Raw genomic sequence first — 25,318 nt, 5'->3', positions numbered from 1 at the left:
TTATCAGCGCAAGCAATGTCAGAGTAAGACCCTGTGCACTTCTGCTACAGCCTGTGGCTAAAACATGATTTCCTATTTGGGAGTTCCTAATCTATCACACATTAATTAATCGTATAGACTGCAGATAGAGCACGGCTGAGCAAACTGCGCAGAGAGGAAGCTGAAGCCACTCCAATATCCCGAGGGCTTCTCATAGCTCTGCCCTCCGTACTAGGAAATGTCATTCTCTAAAGTAGGTCTTACATCTTTAGAAGATGAGCACGGGAAAGAGTTCTCATCTGGAATACAGAGACAGTTTCAGGCAAAATAGCAAAGAGTGGTTGCTCTAGTTTGATGAGGGTTTCCTCATTATGTTCTGTGCATTTCAAATGTGAGAGTTTGGTTTTGTAATGATATTGCACATCATTTTTGAGCCTCCGGGGCCTGGATGTAGGATTCAGAAATAAATATATTAGCAGGAACAATTGCAGCTTAGAAGAAAAAAAGTTCTATTTTTCCTGATTGATAGCTTCTGTGTGCCACCTACAAAGGCTTGTGTTTCTCTGCTCTGGAGTTTCCCAGGCTTGGAGGTATTTCAATTAATTGCTGCCTATATAACCAATGCCTCCCTTTCTCAGGGGCAATGAAAGCTCTGACTAAGGAGAAAGTCAGCGGATCCCTTTCATCACTCAGAAGCAGGACCAGTGACTAAAAAGCATAATATTTCATTTGGGTTTAGTCTCATCTCTGCAGCACATTTGTTATAGGCAGTTCACTTTGCTGCCTAGTTTTTGTTTGCTGACTTCAGGAGCGTACTTCAAAAGCTCCCCGTCCTCTTAATGAAAGTGCTATGCCTGTCTTTTATCATCTCTTTTGTTCTGAGGTTTAGCCCACATTCCCAAATGGAAGATGAAGAGTAGGAAAACTTATTCAGCATGACAAAATAGTCATTGTATTAGGAAAAAAATAAAAAAGTATAGCATATATCTAAGTGAAAACCTTAGCAAAAGAACTCTGGATAAAGAGAGTTTACCTACAGAGAGATGTTTTTCTCCTAACCCAGTCCCCCTGCCCTAAAATAGAAAAACAAAAGTGCTGTGTAGAAAGAAAAGGCCCAGCTGAGCCCAGCTTTAAGGGATCCTGTTGAACAGGGTGGGAGGACTGTGCCTAGACATGTGGTTCATCTACTGCTCATTAACGCTCTGTCCTCGGCTCTGTACTCTTCATACCCTGACTTCTTTCCAACTCAAATCATTCTGTGATTCCTTGTGGGTCAAAGGAAGGTGGTGGTTAACCCTATCATTGCAGAAAAAAAAAAAAAATGACCCCCAAAATTCAATACATGGAGGTGCTTTACTAAAAAAAACTTTTCCTTGGTTGATTTGTGTGTGACCAAGGAATTATTTTTATTCTGGGGGTGCAATAGCTGGTTATAGACACATCATCATGGCATATTTCTGAGTTTCAAAATAAAAGGTTTTAATAGGAAGGTTGTAGTTTCAGGATTATTTAGATCTCCATGTGACAAAACTTCTTAGTATTTCTGTCTAGTGTTTATAGTCCAGTCTTAGTGTTCCTGGAGAGACTTAGGCAATACTCATACCCTACCTACCCTCTTGGTCTGATTTCCTCAATATCACTGTGGATGGGATGTGAATCAGCTAATTAGCCATTAGAAAACAACACAGCAAGAACCTTTCAACCCTAATCTCCTTCTGTGTAATCTGTAGTAGTAACTGGTATTTAGTTAGACCAGAGCTCTCCCAATTTTCTATGTAGTTTTCAAGATTTACTCACACTCCGTGTGACATTTCTCTCCTAAAGGTCTGATTTACCTGGAATCTGAGATGCAGAGCTGTGGAAGGAGAAGAGCTTACATCATTTCAAGCCTCTTGAGTAAGTATAGCTAGTAACTCATAGCTGTATGTCAGACATAAAAAAAAAAAAAAAAAAAAAAAAAAAAAACAAACAAAAAACCAACTATAATGGTTTCAGGAAAGTTGGTGGGCCCTAGCTCTGGGGAAAGGGCAGAAGCACAGTTAATTTGCCCTCTTGTTTACTACTTAATCTCCCACTTACGTCATCCAGTGAACCAAAACCACTTTTTATATGAATTAAGTAACTACCTGCACACCAAAAATAAGAAGAGTGAAATGAGATGTTGCAGAAACCCAGGCTGAGGCACTATAGCTACAGATACACCTGCCAGTGAGAGCATTTGTACCAACTCTCTGCCAGTCCTGTCTCAGCGAGGGTGGCTCCCTGCAGCCTCCCGCAGTGCCTTCAGAGCACAAACACTGAGCCACACCTCTGTTAGGTACTCCAGAAATTCCCCTTCCCTAGCTAGGATCACTTCCATCTTTTAAACACAGCAGACTGCACAAGTAAGTAGCTAACACCACTGCAGGTCTGCATTCGCTGATTACATTTTTTTGTGTTGCTGCTCCAGTTAATCAGCAGCAGTGCTTTTTTGGTATCACCCTCTTAATACACTGTCAATTAATTTTCTCTCATCTATGAACTTGCTTTACCTTATTTCTCTTCTTCCACAAGTGCCAACTTACACTGGTCTCTAGCCTGAAAAAAAAAAAAAAAACCCTCTTATTTATAATCTGGTTGGCCTTAATCTGCTAACTCAAACTCACGCTGAATGATTTGTTCTGCAAAAGGTGGAAAACAACTTTTATGCTTCCACAAGGAATATAAGCTGTTTTGTTCTATGTTGATAATTTATCTGCATCAAGTCCATTGATCTCTGTGGGTCTGAGCAGGTTACAGATCCCTGATACACACATTTTTTTTCCTCTGAAGTGTCTCTGGCTTAAAGAAATTTATCTCTCTCACTTGTTCATTTTACTACTTGACTTCAATCAAAACTATCTCCACTGAAGTCATTCTACAGATTTCATTTCTCTACTTAAACACACCATCTATCTTCACTCGTACCACCTCCCTCCTCCTACTCATTTAAATGGGCTGTTTTACCAGGGTAGATTAATGTCACAGTCGTCTCCCTTGATTTAAATGCTGTTTGATTATATCTGTCAGGATATACTTCTCTCTAAGTATGTGTTCTTGCCTGATGTGTTAATCTGATGGAGTAAATGGGCCTAGAGACATGGTCTAATCACTGCACAACACTAAATAGTTAAAGCAAGGTTCAGGCCTCCAGGTACAGGCTTGTCAGTATTTGTTATCCCTGCGGGCAGTGGAAAGCATGCCAGAGTTTGATGATATAATGGCCAAAACACAAAGGGAAAGTAATATTCTTCAAGGCTGAGGTGGCCAGCAAATACCACATTTGATACATTTTGACATCTCTTTTTACCATTCCCCCTCTTTTTAAGCCAGTCTTAGAAAAAGCTGCTTTGTCTCCAGCAGAATTGCAAAGCTGGAACATCAGCCATGAAAGCTGCTTTTTTTTTTCCTCCCCTTATTTTTTATTTATTTTTATTTTTTATTTTTTGACCTATGAAGGAAATTTCACTGTATGGCCAGTGTCTCCCTTTCCAGTATTCCCCAGGTGAGGAAAGTTAGATGGACCATTGTATCACCTCCAGCACAGATAGCTTCACGATGACGGGAAAAAGAAGAGTAAGATGGTGGGGATCCAAGAAGCCCATAAGGAACTTAGAGCAAGGACTCACAGTTTAGACAAGTGTCTAAATCTTTTTGCAGTGGTTCAGATCCCTCCTTCAGGGTTTCACCTTCCTTTTGGCTCTTCTACAGATTCTTTGAGACCTTTTGAATCTCTAACTAAAATTGGATATTGTTTCCATACCAACTGCTTTTCTAGAGAAGAATCTCTGAAGAGGGGGTAGAACTCTTTCATTTGCTTAAAACTCCATAAAGTTGGGAGTTTATTTTAATTCCAGAATGGAAAACGGAACTTTAAAAATTGCAGTTAAATGAAATTTTAATATTTTTTTTCACATTCTGCTTTATTTTTTTCCTAAATAATTGAAATAAGGTTTTGAGATGATCACTTTCAGATTGAAAAAAATATATATATTAAAGTAGACTAATGAACTTATTATTTTTTCCCCCTATCTTGCATTTAAACTAAGGTGACAGAAGTTTTAATCTAGTTAAGAAACATTTCCAGAAAGAAAAAACTTAGAAAATTAATGGCAAAATTATTCTGAGAATATAAGTGGGGACTCAACATCATTGAAACCTGCAAGCTTAAAAAAAAAAAAAAGTCCCAAATTGAGCTAGGTCAAAGCAATACTCTGTACCCATTTTGGATTAGTCCTCTTTGGAAAAAAAGGCTTAAATGTATAAGAATGCTTTCTGTGTCTCGATGCCGTCTGCCCATCAGAGCTGTACGCCTGCCTCAGCTCTGTTCCATGCCTGTTGCTGTGCTTTGTGTTAGTGAGGTTCTTACCTTCACACAGGAATTCTTGGGATTACTAGCACTGACTTTAGTTTTCCACACCTCAGCCCAGGGCCAAACCTATCATAAAAAAAGGAGGAAGTAACCTAGAGAATAGACCTCTTCCCCAAAATAAGTACATCAGATAAGGATGAAAGTCTTCTCTGCCAGAGAAATCTTTCCTCAGCAACCCGGATTTGTGATAGCTCATATACGAGGAACCAAAGGAAATGCTGAGCAGATAGGTGCTGGCATTATGAAGGCTTCCTAATAATGCTAGATAAGCTAATTTTTTTTTTCTTCACTGCAATTTTATGACTAAGCATAACACTTCTTGTGAGTGATAGTGGAACAGAACTATAAAGCTGACAGCATAACATACAGCTGCGGTCCAAAAGACTGGGAGATAAATGCACGAGGAGAGAAGAAAGCTAGTCTGGGGAGGAATTGCTCTAGAGCTCTGCGATGAGGGACTGGTTAAACACTTTTGTGGCAGTTACACCCAATATCAGGTGTACCTACTGCAGAAGTAACCATGATAACGGCCTCATATTTCTATAGCACCTTCATTCTAGATGGAGCATTATTTATATAGCACTCAGATGGGGGCTAGATGTCCCCTATAGGAATTTACAATCTCATTTTATTCATGATGTTCAGTTACTGTGGTGAAAAGAGCTATTTATATCCAGAGACAGAGAAGTAGTTAGAGTAGCAAACAACAGGGGATTGCAGTGCAAGAAAAAGAAGCCAAAAATCAGGATCCCCCAGGGTTTGCTCACTGGAAACTTTGGGATGACTTTTTCCAGCTACAAAAATCACTTACTTTGGGATTAAGGATACATCATGTACTTGATACCAGTACAAATCCTTCCTATGCCCATTCTTGTTCATACTCGCTCCTCGTATTCATATGCGTTGAATCAAGCCTGATCCAGGCGACAGCAACGTCCACAGCAATGCAGGACTGTGGTTGTCTGTGCACCAAAACTGAAGGATCCCAGCAACATTGGCGCAAAGAGCACTTCAGCCTTGGAGAAGACAGTTCAGAGATGGGAGAGCTGGTGGACCTGCTGCAGAGAGGAAGTGCCACCACTGTGCCACCTCAACTACACAAGGGAAGAGAAAGAAGTGATATTGCACTTAACGTACAGGGTTGCTGTTCACGCCCTTTGAACTCATGTTTTATGTTTCATTACCCACAATATCAAAGTTTCCCAAAGCCACCTGTAACAGTACAAGTAAAATGTTTTCTCTTCTGTCTCCTGAAATGAATTATTTTTAGCTGAGAAGGTTTATTGATGCAATAAACATGAAAGAAAGAGCAACTCCTAATTATATCCCTATAAACTAAGGTTTGTGGCAAGCAGGATAAATGGATGGAATCTGAAGGGCTATAAAGACTGGGAAGGATCCTTCTCTCTGCTAAGAGCAGCTTAATGGCAGCAGCAGAAGTATTGAGAGAGAAAATCCTTCAGCAACAGGAGTAGCAGCGATTCCCCACTTATTCTGCAATTACTAGATTTGATGACGGCATGCAGGAGACCACTTATCCATCAACTGGTTTTCATCCTCATCAGCCCATCATGGTAATGGAGTAGTGGTATTTGCAATGCCAGTGTGCAGTAATGATCTCTAGTTAGCGAACCAAACTTAGCATTAATTACTCTGTTGTCCCCACAGAACATTGCTACAAAGGTTTTATTATCCCTTCTGTCAAATCACTGCCCTACACCCTTCAGCCTTCAGTCCCTCCACATGCAGGGCCCCATGCATCCAGCATTACGTTGTTAATGCACATATACAGTGAGATAATCACAAGCTCAGTATTACTCATGAGCATCACTTGTGCCTATTTTGAGACAAACCATAAAGAAAAAAGATTGTAGCTGAGTATGCAGACACAAAAATAATATTTTTCAACTGAGATTCCATGGCTTTAAATCATGTCACACAAAATATTTTTTCCTGACTAATGCTCTAGCTTTGTTCTTTACACAAGTATTGATTGTGTACATAAGATAATAAGTGCTGGAAGAAAGTTTTTAGAATTGTTCGTCTAGAGTCAAAGGTGGATGTTTCCTAATCAAAATAACCACGCATGGAGAAATGGATGAAAAGAAAACAAACGCAGCCATTATCCTCACTCCGCTCCACAAACAAAGTGCTGGGCTGAGCCAAGCTCTGGTATCGGTTTTCTTTGCTTAATGAAAAGGTTTCCCGAGATGTAGTCCTTTCTGCTTCGCTGTGGATTGACAATGCATCCTGACCTAACGGCTGCTGATTACCGTTTCCATTATGCAAGGCTGACAGAAGCAATATTTCTCCCAGCCACAACCTGTTGCTGCTCACAGAACTACTGTAGTGTGAACTGTATCACAAATGCCTTTTCATGTTATGTCCCTCGTGCAGCTTTGAGCCACCAGAAGTCCCCTCACGTGGCCGCAGGAAGACCCAGAGGCTGTCCTGCCATCCTGTCCTAGGACACCCCTCAGGAGGAGAAACAGCACCATTAACAAGCCTTAGTTCAGCATGAAAACCAGATGAGAAATGTACTGCACTTTGGTTCCCTAAATAAGCCAGGAACGAAGCGAGTGCCCCAAAGGCGAGGCTAACCAAGTAGGAAGTCCTCAGCTCCTGCTGCTCTACCCAAGGCTTCACCCAAACGCTACTAGAATTGGCATAGGAAACCCCAACCTTCTTGCAAAACAGAGGAGAAAAATGTAAATGGTATTCACTTGAAAACCCTGTCTCTACCCACCAGCTATTTTCATCTGGAGGATTTGGGTAGAGCCCGGGTTGCGTGAGCTGGGCCTGCTCTCAGGGACACTATGCACAGCTCCACCACAGGCTCCTCTCAAAGCAGCTTACGTGCTTTGTGTTTGTCAATAACATACATTGGTGAACTCTTCATCATTTACATTTCATTGCGTAGCAGTTAAGACCACTTCAACACCACACAACAGGCTCACTTTGCTAGATGCAGTACAGACGGCATTTCCTGCAGGGGGTTCTGACACCAAAATAAAGAAAGCTTTTTTTCAAAGAAAATGTGAACTACCATGGTTTTCAGCTGTGGTGCAGGGAGGTCTGAGTCAGCCCAAGGAAATGGCAGTCTCTGCTCCACCTCAAACCACTCACAGCTGCACCATGCGCCTCCCAGAGATGACAAAGTACTCGCTGGAATATCTTCTGCTTTATTTTATTTTTTGTACATGCATTTGCTCTCTGCTTGTCTTATATTTACTCTAGCTACCTGCTTTCAGAAAAAAAAAAAAAAAAAAAGGGACCAGTATGCCAGTACGGACATATGTTCCTATAGCTACGTGAACTGTAGGTTTCCAGATTTGGCATCGCAGGCAATCCACTTCCATGCCAGTGAAAATGCAGTGAGGAGAGCCTGCTGCCCTAAACTGGCCCAACAACAGCAACCTGTGGCTTCCTACAACTCCACACAGCAGGCTGCTGTGAGGCGACGGCATCCTGCCCATCTCAATCAGAGCGAGCTCTTCCCATGGCCCTGCTTCCCTCTCTGCAGGCACCTGGCACGTCTTCGGCACCCAGCACCTCCTCTGGGTGTCTGCAGCCCTTTTGGTCACTGGGACGACATCCAGTGTACAGAGGCTTCCTATTTGAACTACAAAAGGTGGAAAAGGAAATAAACAGACAAAGTGACCTCTTTAAAAATGAAGTAGAGGCATGAGTAAAACCACAGCCCTCCCCAGCTCTGTGCCACAGATTTGTTCCTGGAGCCGCCAACCACAGCTTGACTTCAAAAGCCCATATGGGTGAATGAGAGGCAACCCTTTTTACCTTCCTTTTGCTATGCATGACAGTCCTGGTGTAACTCACACACCCCTGATGCATCCCTGTCAGCTGGTTCTCTCTGCTACATAGGGTGCTTCTATTTGTATTTACCAGCTTACCTGATGTGCAGGACAAATAGTTTGGATTGTGAATTATTCAGCATGCAGTACATGGTGAATGTGAATTGTAGTCACTATTCTTGAGCTACGGAGATGCTACATGGATGCTGTGTAGGAAACAGCAACAGATACATCCAGCAGATATGCCTGCTGCACAAGTGTGCCTCGCCATCACTGTGCAAAGCTGCACACTCTTATAAAACTGACTGGTTGTGGCTCATGCCATGTGAATGTCTTTGCCAAAGGAAACCATGCTCACAAACAATTGCAAAAGGCACGCAGCCACACTGGCATTTGCATATTTGTATGCTTCATTTAAAAGAGTCTGCTGTGGCTTATTTTCTAGGCAGGGGTAAGTCATTTTTTCCTACTTCTTCGATTTGCAGCAACTTCACTCTTCTTCAATTCCCTACAGTTTTCTGTGAGCACTGCTGCTGCAATACTTTTCCATTTAGATGAAAAAATAAGTTGCACAGCCCTTTGGAAACTGTTACCACAGGTATTCAGGAAATAGCTGGCAAGAAGAATGCTGTGGTTCATATTCCCTCTGGGCAGCACAAGATTGGCACAGTGCGTAACCAGGCCAAAAAACTCATAAATACAGATGAAAAGAAAATTCAGCATAATCCTTTTCCAAAGCTGATCCTTAGTACATTTCTGAGTTGACAGGCCGTGTACATGCCTGGCTGTCTGCTGACATTATAATGGCTGATAAGACATTGGCAAATTAGTAGCAGGGAATGATCAAGCAAAACAGCTTTTGCCTCCATGAAGCATCCTTAGCTGTGCCTGAAATAGACCTCCAGTTGCATCTCATGTAACCTTAGCAGAAAACTTCACCACCTAAAAGCTGCGCTGCAGCAACCTCTGAAACTGAGATGGAAAAAAAATATTGTACCTACAAAGAATATTGGCTCAATGAACAAAGTCATTTTGCAGAAAGACATTGATTGCATCAACAAGACAAATCAGGAAACTGTATCGTGGAGACATACTGAATATCTTGTGTACGAGGTGCCAGCAACCCACCTGCCAGGCTGACTGCCCACCAGTCTGGAGCCCCACCTTCCCAAATCCCATTTTCCTTCATTTCTCCACAACTCAGGCAGTAGGTCCCAGGCACTGAGTGCTACCTCGCCTCTGGTTATGCAGGAGTTTCCCCAACACTTCATAGCAGCCAGTTTTCTGACTCTCCCCCCAGAAATGCAGGTTTCAAATAGGAATTTCAGTTCTATCTAGATTTGAGAGTTCCTTGTTTGCTGTAGATGCCCATATATCCACGGGATAACATCTGTAGACACCTGTATCTCCCTCTGACTGAAGACTTCTCATATTGGGTTTCAGACAGCAGTGTAGTCTAACTTCCAACTTCAGCCCCAGCTGTACCATGATTTTGAGATCTTGGGGTAGAAACTATAAATTCATATTTCCTGAAGTACAGCTCTTGGCTTTTAACCATAGCCCTCTGTGAAAATCCAAACACTCACAGGATGTATGATCTCTTTTGTAAAGTATTACTGTAAATACCTATTGCTTGTCATTGCCTCTCTGGGGCTGTGAGGAAACCTTTCTAATGATGCTACCCAAAAAGCAAGTCAGTACAAACCTACGCAGGTCTATGACAGGTCTATGAGCCTCTGCGTGGTCACGCTGACTTAAATGGCAGGATTCCAGCTGACTTCATGGGAAGCTGAATGAGGTCAGTAATGAAGGTTGCAAATTTAGGTCTGGTTCAGACAGAAAAGTTCAGAGACGTGTCTAGATCCATTGACTATGTGAAATCATCAAGGCTTTTGCACTTTGCCACTGTAAGAGTCTTGAAAATGAGGATACTGCAAGAATAAGCCTTCACACGACATTCACAGCTACACTGAGAATTGAAACAAGAAAGGAAAAGAAAAAATTAATAAATAAAGGAGGGTACTGGGCATACTGGGCATAGAAGTGAATACAATCTCAAAAAGGGGGACATTTTTCCTCTTGGTGGATGGATGTTCATCTTTATTTCACTCCCTTTATGGCATTGGCTCTTTTCATCAGGAAAAACAGTATGCTCCTCACTGCTTGCTCAGGAGCTAGCGCTGGTCCAAATCACTATCCATCTTAACCACATATTATTAGTTACGTGTCTATTGCGATCGGCTCCACTTCTCAACAAAAGGCTTCTGCTCCCTTATTAACGATATTTCATTGCTGCATAGATGTAGAATGACAAAGGCATATGAAATAATGAACAAGGCAATGAAAGCCCCTTGGATTTTCCTATTCTACCTACAGAACAGGACAAGAATAAGGAGACATTTCGTGAAATTAGAAAGGCTGCAAAGTCTGATACGGATTAAAGGAAGGACTTTTCCTATTGAACATAGTTTATAACCAGCCTGTGAAATTAACTGGTGCCTACTCAGAGCTCAGGAAGAATGACTTTTTTTTTTTTTTTTGTAAAAGTGTGGAATCCTGCCGTATTCATGCCCTCAAAGCACATTTTGAAATAAACTAGTAAGGGAACATTTTAGTTGAAAGCAGAAGATGAAACAGGAAGTATTGGTCTATACATGGCTCTTATGGGAGCTGTTGGTTGTTTTCTGTCCGGATTAGGCTTAACAACGCTCATAAAAGGAGGCTTAGAAAAGGATCCTTGAGAAGTAGATGGAAACAAGAAAGCTACTGACAAAGAGGGAGAGGCCAAAGAAGGAGGAGTGAGTTGCAGAGTCAAGCAGCTGAAGACCTTCAGAAGTCTGAGGGGATTTCTGGAATAGGATGGGCAGCTCTATCCCACAACAGGAATGATATCTGGGGCAAGTCAGCAGTGCCTTGCTGAGCAGGGGCACATCAGCAACAACAGCCCAAGAGGCACTGAGCTGGCACTGCCTGCCCCAGCCTGGGCAAAGGGGACGGGGAAGCTGGGTGCTGAGCCCCTGCCTGCCAGGACACAGCCAGGTGGCTCTGGAAGCAGGGCCAATGTTTGCCAGGCACAGAGCCCAAGCTCCACTCTGCTCCCTTGACAACACTGCTGGTCACAACCCTCTTCCTCCATGGGCATAAGCTGCTGTCCTGCCTGGTCTCTTTGCAGAAATAGCAGTGGCACAACACAAAGACCATGCTGGACTTCTGCACCAGCTCCTTTCTGTAAGCCAAAAAAATCACAGGGTATATTACTCCAAGATTCAAAAGCTCATTGCAGTAGCCTATGGTCCACTGGCAAAATTAAAAGCGATAAGGGATGTTAATCTTCATGCTCCAGGGTATAAACTAATTACCATCTGGAGTCAAGAAGAAGCTTTCTTCTTTATACTGATACAGCCTTTTATTGTTGCCTTGGAAAATGATGAGTTTGGAAGAGGTTGCTCCTCTCTCTGATGCATTGACCTTTGTCAAAGACTGGATTCTCAGCTAGTGGATCAATGGCCTATTTTAGGATGACATTCCTGTGTTGATATATCACCTTCCATTCAAATACAGCCATCTGATTTAATATCCATTAGCAAGGTAATGCCCCAGAGCCTTGTATTTGTCAAACTGTTTACCCTTTTTATTCCAGAGATTAGTGCAATCTTACATGCAAAGTGCAAGCAAGCACATCCATTGCTGCACGACCCGCCTTTCATCTGAAAGGTCAGTGGTCCCTCCACACCTCCTGGAGGCGGCGGTGCTGGTGGCACTCGTACAGACCTCAGCCTTTTATCAATGAGCAGCGCGGCACGCCAGCTTGCTTGAGCCCTCGCTGACACCCACAGCCCCTGTAATTCAGTCTGACAGATTGAGGCCGTGTTCCAGATCTCACAAAAGAAGCAGAGGCGGGTATTGATTTTTCTGTTATTGTTGGTGATTTGCTGCTTCATTCCTCTAACAAATGTAAAAATATATATATATATATATATAGTAAGCAGGAAGGTCACAGCTGCAGGTTGGCAGAGCACACGGTGCTCTTTCCCCTGTTATTCTCTTCTGCCGCTATCTTTCTGATCCAATGGGTACACTCCACAGACTTTGAGCAACGACACTGGATAAATACGAAGTAACAGCCCTGACGATGCTGACAACCCGGAGGGACTGCAGGAGTCTGGTTCCAGGCACGTTCCACGTTGCAGCTTTGAGTAATGCTCCTGAATCACAACTCAGAATAATGCTCGTACTGATATCTTCTCCTGCACTAACTCTGGTGTGGAGATAGCCTCCAGGTTCATATGGCGAACAGGCCCCTCAGCTTGTTATGCTCAGACTTAACCCCACTGGTCTCGGGTGTCCAGTCACCGACACACCAAGGCTCTTCAAAAGAGCCCAGGCCCGTGCTGAGTGCAGGGCCTGCCAAGGATGTGCCAAACGCTGCTGGTCACGTACCTGGCTTCTCCAAGCACTCTCAGGTACATGCCTGCCCCACACAGCCACAGCACTTGCTTAGCGAGGCGCACATCTTGCAGCACCCGTCCCTATGCATATAGACACAAAGGTATTGGTTTCCCAGTAAAATCAGTAGAACAAACATCTCAATTATTTTCATAAGTTATTACATTGATCCCTGTGCTTTTAGAAGCTTTCTAATCTCCAAGCATACAAAGTAAACAAAATAAACACAATAAACATTTGGGGGTCTGTTGCTTCTCTGATACATCATCCCAAAGTGACCAGGTTTCCCCTTTTCATCAGCTGGTGTGGGATAGAAGAGAGGCACACATTCAGGTCTGGGCTTCTGGACAAAGCATGCTTCCATGGGTTAAATTTAGCCATTTGTAGTAAACCTAGGACAGATCCTGAACTTAGCTGGTTTAGAAAATGTTCCCTAGCCTTTTGTGCATGGCATCACGTTAAACAGTGACACTCGCTCAGGTTTCTGTTCGTGTCTTGGAGGGGGGAGGTTGCAGCGCTCCCACGTAGCCTAGGAGGAGCAATAGACACAAAACCTCAGGCACTTAACTGCCGTGCTGGTGCCTCTAATGCAAATACAAAATATATACGGGATTGTTCTTTTTAGCAGCCTTTCAGCCTTTAAGAAAGATAAGTAATATCTCTGTGCTGTGAAGGGAGCCATCTCCACTATCACAGGGCTCTGACAACGAGCTTCCTACGCAGTTTGTCATGCTGAATGCCACGGAGGCTGCCTGAATGCTGATATTGTTCGTGACTTTTTGTTATGTCTCAAGTAAAGATTTTATGTATTTAATTTAGCAAAGACATTGATCAACGGATATAAATCTTTGGATAGGCTACTAATAAAAACTCCTTTAATATCATCCTGATGTCTGTGCTACGTTAGTCCTCAATAATATTTACATTTTATCCTTTTTATGAGCTCACTGGCATTGCAGTGATGGTTTCCAAAGATTTTTTTTTTCAAAACACAGTAATCTCCTGGGAACATTGGCATAAATCTGCAGTAACCTCGTTTCTTCTGGTAGAGAAACTTGTGCATGACCGGGAGCACTACTCAGCCCAGGGATTGTGTCATACCTCTGGTTACCAGCAAGGAGAAATTGCAGTGTTCAGCTTACTGCATTTCCTTGCCCTGTCTCTTTCAAATCCTTGGCTTGTTCACAAAAAGCAGCATTTTCCCTTTTCCAGCTGTGATGTCAGTGCTGTGCAATACTTTCCTCTGGCACTGGCTCACAAGGAGCCCTCCGGAGGACGAGCCAGCAAAGAGACCTGCTCCTGCATGGGTCACTGGTCAGAGCGAGGGAAGCAGGCCCACCAAAATCAGCAGTGATGTTTATTGCTTTGCTCATGGCACTGCTAGCTTTCAATTCATCTTATGCAGCCCTGCTCCCATCAGCTGGCTCCACGAGAGCATGAAGGCACATCCCTTCATGGCCCTTTTCCAGTGGGCAGTTAATTCCCACAGTGTCGCTGCGTACCTGCTTTACACACCCTGGCCTGGAGGTGATAACATGTGGGGGCACCGCTTCACCCTGCAGAGATGCTGATTTCTGTGTCACAGAGAGGCTGACACCTCAACGGATACAGGTTGTTAGCAGTCCTGCAGCCTCACTGCAAGGAGAGGTGAGTGTGCTGGCTGTTCCCATTTGCTGTGCCAAGGGGTCACAGCAAAGGCTGAAGGCAGTAGGGTCATGGTGTGGGTATAAGCACAAGCAAAGAGTCCCAGCACCGCTGTGTTTGGCCAAAATATTAAAGGAGAGAAAGATGAGAGTGAAAATGGAGGCAGAGATAGCTGAAGTGATTAGCCTAAGGGCAAAGAAAAGCTCTTTGCTAGAGCTGGAAACACAACTCTATCCTCTGAGCAGCTTTTCCATAAAAGAAACGCAAGCTTATTTTGACAGCATTTTGTGTACAATTATAACAGTGAACTTGTCACAGTAAATTGCTGTGTGCAACTTGGTTCTATTTTGAATATTGCTTCTTCACAACATGCAAGAAGTCTAGTAGGAGTGCCTTACGTTATTCATGTTACACCTCAGGGGCAAGATAAATAATACATAAATTGAATGAACACCCAGGCACATTAATGGGAAAGGCTATGCAACTTCAACCACCCTATGAACTTTTCCACTTTCCTCACAGAAATTGTTTCTGTCGATATTATGATTTAAATTGGTCTGAAAGGAAGGAAGAAGGAAAGTTTAATCAGAAGGTTGTCAACAAACTGTGCTCACTTAAGAATTAGTGGACAGTGCCACTACTCGCAGCTTGGTGTGCTATATATCTTCCCTGCAGATAAATGGTTCCAGGGCTTATTTGGAAAAAAAAATCCTCACCACTTTTTTTTTTTTTTTTTACTTTGGTTTGGAAAAAGTTTGTTGGACTTCTTTTGTTGTATTTTTTTTTCTGTGTAGTTTTACAAGAAGTAAAAACCTTAAACTGGTACAACATAATATTGATTGTTGCATGATCATTAGAAATAATGCAACGTGCCCTGTTTTGGGAGGCTCAGAGTTTGCTGTTCCAAAAAGTTATGCCAAGTGAAAAGAGGAAAACTATGGAAACATCTTCTGCTGTAACAGATATAATCACCAGCACCTGGTTAATTAAGCAGCTAAATGCAGCTGAAGAGCTGACAGTTCTGCCATTCAGTTGCACTGTCCTCAGCAGTTCCCACCCTCTCTCCTGCCATGATCCCTTGTTACCTTCATCCCTCTGTGGAACAAGGGCTTGTCTCTCTGTTTAGCTTCTGTAACATCTCCTATTTCTAATGCAATTAATGGTACCACAATAGCAACACAAAACCAGCCCAGCTTACTAGCTAAACAAACTCATTGTCATGTTTGCAGCCTGCTGAGATTTAGGAGAGTTTAAGCTAGAAGAGCCCTTTCTGTCACCCAGCAGTCAAAGGTTAACTCTTGCCTCCATAGGCAGATTTCCACCCTCCTCTGCTGTTCCCACCAGATGCAGGCGAGCAGCAGTTCTAGTCCCCAGCGTCCTTTCCTCTTTAACCCCGATACACCCCATTCCAAACTCAACACCCATTTTTACGGTGGATAAAAACCACTGATCCTTCAGTGAGGCACTTTCTGAAGCTCACGTTTATCTTTCTAGCACTGGCAAGATCTTATCTGCCAGCAACAGGATCCAGCCATGAGTGTAGGAAGATATTGCTCATCAGGGTTTAGTAGAGATTTGCTGACCTACGGAGAGCTTTCCTTCCCAGAGATTATGAAAGACCCAAGGAGGGATACAAACGGGCAGCCACATCAGCCATCTTGATAACAGCATCTGTTACACCACGAGATGAGCCTGGTCCAGGAGCGATGGCAGCTGCTTGGCAGCTTGATACCAGGGGCACCAGGCTAGTTTTGGTAAGCGGTCTTCAACAGCATCCCTATGCTTGCTGTTGTACTGCTGGCAGTGCCAGCAGGAACTTAAGTATCAGCCTAAAATCCTTGTCAGATGACTGCTGATAACTGATCTCTTGAAAGCCCGGACTACTGTAGACAGTATTAAATGGCTATTCTGTGAAAACACTAGAAACAAGCCAGCAGCGCAGTGGCTGCAAGGAGTGGGATGGCTGGTGCTGGAACGATGTTACTTTATTTGTGCCTCACACGTCAGAAGTTTGGAAGCAGAGGATGGCAGAAAGTGCTATGTCTGCAACAGTCACATATCGCTTAATTGTACAATGATATCACGAAGACTGCCCAGGTTCTTTTAATTGAGAATTACACTGTTTGTTTTAAATAAAAAACTAATTCAAGGTCAATAGTAAATACCTGCAAAATTGCAAGAAGCAGAACAGAGGGAGAAAACTAGTCCAGAACAAAAAAACATTAGAACAGGAAGCAAATTAAGAAGTGCTTATAAGTTGATGGTGTTAAAGCCTAGGGAACAGTAAATGAGGAACACTCCAGTCAGTTATAGAAAGACTGGAATCATTTAGAAGCTAATGGCAGAGACTGTTCAAGCTGACAAACACAGAGTAATGAGGACTTTTAAGAATCTGATACTCTCTGTGTGTCTTAAAATGCAGAGATTAAAGAGTACAAAACAGGCAATCTAAGGGTGGTTGATTCCCCCACCCCTTTCTTTTCTAGAAAGAAAAGCAAAATGTCACATCTTTTTTTGGGTACAACTGTGTTAAGTGCATGCCCTTACATTGGGAAGAATAAGTTTGACCAAAATAATAAAGTTGCCTACTACATATTAATCTAAGGAGAACAGCAAGTGCAATTTAGAGGGAAATAATATGAAATCAACAGAAGTAGGCATTCTGTCCAGTTATATATTCCCAAAGTTAAAAATCAACATTTGAATTCCTTTGCAAAGCTGCCCTTCAAGCACTCAGAGGTCAGGCTTCATTTAAGAGTCAATACACTTAGAGATCATGTGCTTAAATTATCTTTTACAGAGAGGCTATGGATTCCAAGTAGCGTTTTGGAAAATACCATTTTGTGCCCAAACACAACACCATACCAAAGCCATGCCACTCACATCCTCCTGTTCATCCTGCCAGGCCACGGTTCATATTTAAACATGTTCTATATTAATGCTCAGAGCTTAGCTTTCGAAGCTTACAACACACTGGAGCAATGCATTTCTACTCTTATCAGCAGAGTGTTTAATTAAGTGATCTAATCTTCCACTTGTGTCCCAAAATCATGTTTCTTCCAAACGAGACAGCTGACACACAGCTCCCAGCAGATCCTCACTATTACAAGGCTCTTCCAAGAAGAACAAGACCAGAGTTACTTTTTCCACACTGGAGCTCTTCAGCCAAAATAAAGAGGTACTATTTTCACAGTATCTTTTGCACTTTTAAGTCCCACTCTGGAACAAATTCACACTTCTCCAAGCTGACCAGCCAACGGCTGCATTTCAGAAAGGTGTTCAGTGTCATCTCTGAATGTTTTCAATGCCTCATTAAATGAACCGAACCATGAATGCCACATTTCCAGCCTCGCAGCCATTGCTGGCCTCTAAGCAGCACAATCCCAGCAGTTCGATACAACTAAAATAGTGGTTGGCTGCCATATATTAAATAACATTGGCTACGAATTTTATTGAGCTCCCACAGCATAATGTACTAATTACTTGGCCAACAAACATCATTAAGCTTTTAAAATGATCTTGTACCATTTGGAAAACATGCCGTTCAATGAATACCTTATTAAACACAATTTAAGCATTTCTTTGAGTTCTTAAATTCTAATGGTGAGCACAAATTTTATTATAAGACATGAAAAAATCAAATAGAGTAAATGATTAGAAGACACCAGAATCATTAAAAGAATAAAAAAATCAAGCAGACTTACTTGAACATTCTGGAAATGGTGCTGAAAATTGTCCAACGTGGAGTTTACAGCCATCTTAAAGGCTGGGCAGTTTCAGAATGACATCTGTAGGTGTTTCGTGACCAGCAGATCTGTGTTGCCATGGGAGAACATAAATACTTGCAAACGACAAAGAGGAAACAAAGCTGTTATCAGTTACAGACAGTTTTTTGGACAATTTTTTGAGGATTTCACACTCATTTAGTTACAGCCTTCCAGGTAGTGAAGGAACAAAGAGAAAAGCCTGTGTTGAAGTCATGGAGGTAGCTAATTCCCATCTGCTGGTCAGCTTGTCTTGATTACGTGGATGAGAAAACTTCAATCGGAAGAGGGATAATTGAATAAGTCACCTCATGTTCAGGACAAATTGACAAGAAAGGGTTGTAGTGATGGTTGTGAAGAATGACTGACCATAGAGTGATAGATTAAAAGTAAGAAGAAAAGAGAAGCACAGAATGTAATTCTTACTGAGGCTTCAAAGATCACCAAAGGCATGAAATAAATACACACAATAATGTCTGGTTTCAGTTTAAAAGGGAGTCATTGGAGAAAAGATTAAAAATTAAAGCCATATATTGAAATGTAGAGAGAGAACAAGTAGATTTTATGGGTGCGTTCAAGAGGGGAAGTATTATACTAAAAATACAAGAAGATTAAATAGGCTAAGTATGTAACTACCGCTATCACATCATAGTTGGAAACCTCACTGAATTCAGCAGGAGCCCCCTTCCCCCCACCAAACGAAAAAGATGTGTTTGACAGCTGTTGGATCATGTTCTCAGTTACCACATACTGACCTTAATACCACTCAGCTTACTCTAACCTGCCAGCCCCGGTAACTATATATGAGACCAGGCACAACTCAAGAGTATCCTGAATGCTTAATATATCCTTTTGCCACTGAAACTCAGTCACTTCTAGGAAAGTGGAATGCCACGCAAAGATCCTATGCTCAAAAGAGTAGGTCAGAAAACCAATATTTTTTCCATAAAGAAGTTACAAGAATAAAATCTTCAATTATATTTTTTAAGATGTGATTTTTTATTTATTTTTTAACCCAACTGACTGAAGCGCACTTGAAACTTTTGTATTTTTGCTTTTTAGTCAACAAGTCTTGACTGGTTCTACTCTAAAAAAAAAAAACACAAAAGTGAAAACTGAAATAAAAATATTAACTGACAGCCCAGACAGCCATGTGGATTAGGCTTCTAACCCAGGATCTGACCTTATCACATGAAAAATATTATCTGCTAAGAAACATCCACACAAAGGACTTTTATTTGCAATATCTTGTCCCGGTAACCCACACCCAACAGCCTTACAATTCTTTGATTTATAAGCTTCAGAAAGCTGAAGGAATGCCTTTTAAACATATTCAAACTGGTGTAAGTCTGCCTGAAATCAATAGGCTGTATTCATTTAGCAGGAGGTTGACTTCACGCCAGTTCTGACTGAGCTGAAGGTCAAACAAACAGATACTAAAAGCTTAACGTTTGGAAAAATAATTCACTTTTCATATACATCTCTAAAATTCCATCTTTTGTTCAGGAAGCCGACAGCAGGAGCTGTAGCTGGACAATGACTAGGCCGTGCTGGTAACATGAAGTTACTCTCCATAGCTTTAAGAGGTGATGCCACCCATGGCTAAGCTCCGATGTAACAGGCTGTCTGGTTTCCCCAGGTGTTTGTGGTTTTCCAACCAGCACAACAGTTTTTGGGGGAAAGGAAGACAGGTGTTATGCCCTGCATCAGATTTACAAGCTATGGGTATGTTTCTGTGCACAAAACCAAGTTTCATACTACTGCTGCATTGGTGGATCAAGACCAGAGCATCTCAACCCATCACTTATGCTGGAGGAGGAGCAGGGGTTCCTCACGGAGCACCATGATCGGCCCTTACTTGCCACGTTGTCCCTTTTCCCCTTCCCTCCCCTTTACCTGCTTTCGGGCAGCAAAGTTCAGGGCTGCCACGAAGCCTTAAGCCATCTCTGCTGGAAGGCAGTCAGCTTTTCAGGTAGCAATGGGCTTTGCTCTCCACTCAGTACCTTGGCACCACCAGCCAGAAATAAGTGACCATCATTTACAAACCTCTGGCTGCTGGTACTTGTTTGCCTCGCATGCACATGGGAAGGGCAGTCTTTGCCCTGGAGGGTTTACCACCAAAATAGCAAGGAATGGGGATGAAAAACCACAAGTGCCCTGCACCTCATCCCAGGAGATGGGTCCATGCAGAGATCAAACCTGTCCATGGAAACCATGGCTGGTCCCCTAGGCCCTGACATGCACTTGCCTCTCAGCAAGAAGAAAGGTGACCTCCCTCTCTCTTCAAAGAGCAACCCTTCCTAATTATGGCAACCTGAAATTGCTCACTGAATAAGTTTTTTTTGAAACTAGACCAGATACAGAGGACAAAAACAAACCAGTATACATAGTAATTGTTCCCAGAACAAGTTTCTCCAAATGAACCAATTTTTATGCCATTTATCTGTGCAAGAAGGAAAATACAGCTCACCTGAGTAGATTATAGTACTGCTGATGGATTAAGACTTAAAGCAAGTCTTGTCATCTTTTATTAAGCATAACATCAGAACACAGTGGTAAAGCACAAACTGCATCATTGCTAGGTAACATCAGACTTTTCAATTATTACTCCAGTCATCATCGTGCTGGCACATGTAGAGATTTAAAAGTCAAATACCATAATTATACCCAGAGGAGGAGTTTATGGAGGGGAGCCCATACAGGGTTCATAGGTAAACAGTCCTTGCAGGTTTGGTTTCTATATGGTAATTTTTTATTTTATTTTTTTTTTTTTAAGGCAGCACAGCAACGCTTCTGTCATTCATGGAATGGGTTGGAAGGGACCTTAAAGATAATTTAATGCCAGCCCCCTTGCCACGGAGGGGTGTTAAGAGTCACTTTTATCTTTTTGCCATTGTAAATATTCAAAGCAAGACAGCCAAGCCTAGGTTTCTAAGTTGTCTTCTTTTGTCTCACTTACTTTAGAAATTCTCTTGGCAGTGTACAGATAGCAACCTCATACAGATGAAGGGAGAAACTCACCTTTCCTATACCCAGTCAAGTACCCTTGGCTACAATTCAACAACTACATGCAAATTAAATTCAGGTGAAGACATTGCTGGAAATCAATGAAACAGTTCCATTGAATTTCTGAAATTTTGGATCAGTCTGCATTTGTGTGTAAAGTTCAGCCCCATAGTGCCAAAGGCATTGGTTGCATCTGAGACCCAAAAGCAGGTAAACACTTATCTCACAAGACCTACCCAAAGCCTGATCCCAAAGTACAGTTATTTTTAGAACAGAGAAGCGTACCTCTTTCAGGAGGTTGCAATGCTTTGTTTCCTCCTGTCACTTAACAATTTCAAAGTGATATTTTATTGATGTTTATCATAATTTAATGGAGTGATCATTTGCTTAATATTTGGTTACCTGAAAATAATTATTTCTCCATCAAAGCAGGTATGTTCTGGTTAATAACCACCGCTAATAACGTTTATGTTTCAATGAACCTTCACTGCATTAAAAAAAAATCCTGTTACACTGCTTTTTTCCCTTCTAGCCTTGACACATTTTAGTTATAAAAACAGAGTAAAAGTCCACACTTTAAGTTTTAAGTCTCTCACTAAGCTTAATTGTCTAATAGTACTGTGCTTCGGGTATTTTTATTTTTTTTTTTAAACACAAATTAAGGTAAAAATTTCACGTTTCATTTACTTATAATACCATAGCTAATGCCATGCTAATCAATGCTTTTGACATTCACAATGCCAAATTGATTCAGTATCAGAAAGGTAAAAGGCTCATTGAGAACATCCTGACTCGTGTAACTTCGATTGCATTCAGCAGAGAATTAGCTGGTAGCTATTGTCATTATGCAAAATCTAAATAAATGTAAATGAAAGCAGAACCTAACCCAAGGTTACAGGGCTCACAATCCATGAGAAGAAACCTTGCATCACATGCTAGAGTTGTCATATATTTTGTTTAATCCATGGGGTGGGGGGGAAGCCTAGATCCAAACACACACAGACCATCCACTTTTAAAATAAAAATTGCCACCTGATGGCAATGGGAAAATGCCTTTTGCCATAAAGCAGTGACCTCCTGGCTCCTAGGATCCTCCCGCCCGGGGAACAGCATTCTCGGACATCGTGCGCTAAGGAAACAAGAGTGAGTCCTCGTAGCAGTACTGACTGAAGGAACAGAATTTGGCAACAGCTCCTGGTTTACAGTTTGGAAATACAGTAGGAGAAAATGGAAATCAATAATGTTGAATATTTCAGAGTCTTGAAAAACAAACTGAATTTAGTGGAGCCTAAATTACACAGAAATGTGATTACCCATATTAGTACTATGTGCAGGGGAAGGCTGCACTAATTTTGCTTATTTAAGAAGTTGCAGGAAGCCCCACACCCATCATCACTACCTGATCCAAAAACTTCTCAAGGACAGTAAGTTACCTCCTGGTTCCTAGGACATGTTATATACGTCTTCCACCAACATTAGCACCCACGTTTGGGGTTGAAAGGAGGAATTTTTTCCCAAGCAGCAGGCTGATGAACTTAGCACGTTGACAGCATGAAATCCAGCAGGACAGCAATGGATAGGATAACTGCAGCAGGTATGGGCAGGAGGACAAAGCAGGTCGCACTATGGCAGCTCTGATGGTTTGCCCCCAGCTACAGGAACAGCCCCAGTGGCTGGGGGTTGGGATCTCCTCCTGGAAGTCAAATACTTTCTTCTGGCTATACCTGCTAAATACGCTTACTTTTCCATACTGCCACTAGCAGCCCATAAAACTTTCTTCCCCTCTTTCCTTTAATCCATCACTCAGCTGACCTTGAACAACCCTGTATCAAATGGGTATTGGAACCATTTAATGTTTCAAGCAACCTCTTAGGTCAACTTTGGCCAAAGAGCCAGGAGGAAAGGGAAGGTTTAAAGCATTTTAGCACTCACTCCCAGGAACATTATAAGAGCCTGACTGCACGAATCCTGCTCCTGAGCTGTAAACATTAGATTTTTGACATGTTCACAAGAACCCTGAAAATAAACTAACTTGGATTTTAACAACCTTTGTATCCCTGAACCCCAGCTCGCCACCACCAATACAGTTTGTTACCTCGGCCGTTAGCAAGCAGCAGGAGCTGCACAACCTTGAATGGCCACGTCAGTGTCTGTCGCTCTTCTGCTACGAGAGGGGGGAGTCAGGGATAATTACAGGCTGAACGAGTTGCATAATGCAGCGTGCATCCTCAGCAGTACATTGTGTCCTGATTACCAGCCGAGAAGCTAGAGCTGCATCGAAATTATAGTTTTAAATTCATCTGTCTTTATTCTAACAGACTGAATGCGAGAGGCAGGAACAACCAATTCCAGAGATGAACAAGAAATTGGTCAGGGGCTTGGAAAGAATTGTATTGTCTCCAGGCTGGCAGGCAGACAGCCGCTGAATTCTGTGTAGTTCCGTGTTTAAGGAATAGGTGGGAAGGCCTTTGAGCAGGCCAGGTTCCCCTCCTGAGCTCTTCAATAGGTTTCATTTGAGGACATCACTCATCTCTAGTTACCACATGGGATCAGGTAAACCTACGTCCAGTGACTGCTGCCCAGGAGATACATAATGCCAGGTCCCAGCCTCCAATAAAAGAAAAAATAATAAAAAAGAAAGACTAAAGAGAAAAACAGCTGCTCAGTCTGATGCTCAAAAGCTGCAAACAGATGAACTTTATGATGAATTCAATCTCCTGCACACTAAAACATCCCAGTAGGATTTGGGTTCAGTTCCAGATCTTCAAAAGGAATATTTCTGAGAATGTCTTTGCAGGGTCTTTGAACGTCTTATTAGCCTATTCTCTGAATGGTTTCTTTATTCTCACCTTCTAGAGAAGCTAGCCCCTTCCTGAAGATCCCATGCTCCACCTTTTCTGGCACTTTCCACACCATCAATACGCATAATTTGTCACAGCAATTTTCATTTGGTTTTCACGGCCTTTCTCACTATATTACATATTGAATTAAACTAATTTACCCCCTTCTTATGTTAACAAACAATTTGTATTGAACTCGTGCCTTCCTTCAAAGACACTGCTTCCTTTCATATTCTGCTGTATGTAAAATGCCCACAGAGCCTCTTCCAGCATTCATTACTTATCACTTCTGATGCAAGGATCAAAGGCACGCAGGGCTGATAAAGCTGGATTTTCCTCAGAAGTAGACATCAAGATGTCCCACCAATTGTTTTGGCACATGCATTGTGGGGTATATCCGAATGAGACATACATATATTTTCCTATTAATATTCACCAAGTGTTCTTGGTATTTCTGCTCTTTATAGTCATTGTTCTGAATGAAAACATAGTGAATTTATTGACTTGAAATTTTATCTGCAGAAAGGTACCAATATACTCGTACAGTGTTTAACTGCCTCTTAGTGACCATAAGCACATAATTACTGCAGAAAGATTGCATGGGACTAAAGCTGACCAAATGCTTTCAGCAGGCAAGTGGGACCAGGACTCCCAGACAAATACTGGTTGCCAAACCTGTCCTCCTGATGCTAAGGAGGATGCTCTCATGCACCACGTCCCTGAGGCCCCAAGTGCTGACAGAGCTAGATCCAGCTTGGACAAGAAGATACGGTATCGAGCTGACCCACTCTAAATGTGGGTCTGCTAACCCAGGTTATTACGGCCTATTCTGTAACCACAACCGCAACAAAACACGGCTGTAGGACAGGCTACAGTCTGCCTGATGGGTTACCTCTAGGAGCCCACAAAACCCATAAAATAAGATTTCTTGCTGCTTGAGCAAAAGGTCAGCTTCACCCCAGAAAGCTTTAATTCAGCTCCCCTGGAAACGCATATGTGGAGAACAAGTTCCCCACCTCCTTTAATTAAGGTGAACCAAAACCAAAGGCTGTTAGGTTACATATTCTTGGCAAACATAAATAGCAGAGGATCATTCACATTGGTACAATTGTGAGCTCATTCTTAATGTTCAGATGCAAAATGTTCCTAAAAGCTGGGTTTTATCATGCAGTATAAATAAAAACAAAGTCTTATTATAAAACATTAACACGTAGATGACCAGAAACCCAATATTTATATTAGTAAATGGTTTGGCTGCTGCTATCATTTTAAGGTGTTTTTTTTTCCCCCCTAACGTTTAACATTAATTTCAAAATAAATGACCTGAGTGTATATATTCTCTATGCTATTCAGCTTGATATATATGGTACAGAAGTTTAATTTTCATTCGGAATTAATTAAGAATTAATGTCTACTTAGAGTGTTAGTCATGTCTGG

At 42.1% G+C, this 25,318-nt stretch overlaps 1 long non-coding RNA gene across 4 annotated transcripts in view; it reads right to left on the bottom strand.

Annotated features, from left to right (window-relative positions):
- Positions 1–1,813: 1,813 nt before the first annotated feature.
- LOC311441128 overlaps positions 1,814–25,318 on the bottom strand; it is a 36,333-nt gene continuing 12,828 nt past the window's right edge. Inside the window, exons 2-4 of one of the 4 annotated variants that reach the window (XR_014695812.1) lie at positions 17,976–18,085; positions 2,511–2,556; positions 1,814–1,834 (exon numbers count right to left, since the gene is read on the bottom strand). This is a non-coding gene — a long non-coding RNA (uncharacterized lncRNA). Of the gene's footprint in view, positions 1,835–2,510; positions 2,557–7,645; positions 7,992–10,880; positions 11,408–17,975; positions 18,113–25,318 lie in introns of those variants that run through there. The other 3 variants (XR_014695813.1, XR_014695814.1, XR_014695815.1) reach the window with 3 other exon arrangements.

This window comes from Aythya ferina (assembly GCF_964211825.1).
Source record: "Aythya ferina genome assembly, chromosome: 9".
NCBI lineage: Eukaryota > Metazoa > Chordata > Aves > Anseriformes > Anatidae > Aythya > Aythya ferina.
The sequence above is the reverse complement of the archived record's forward strand: the minus strand, read 5'-3'. Positions and strand labels throughout refer to the sequence as shown.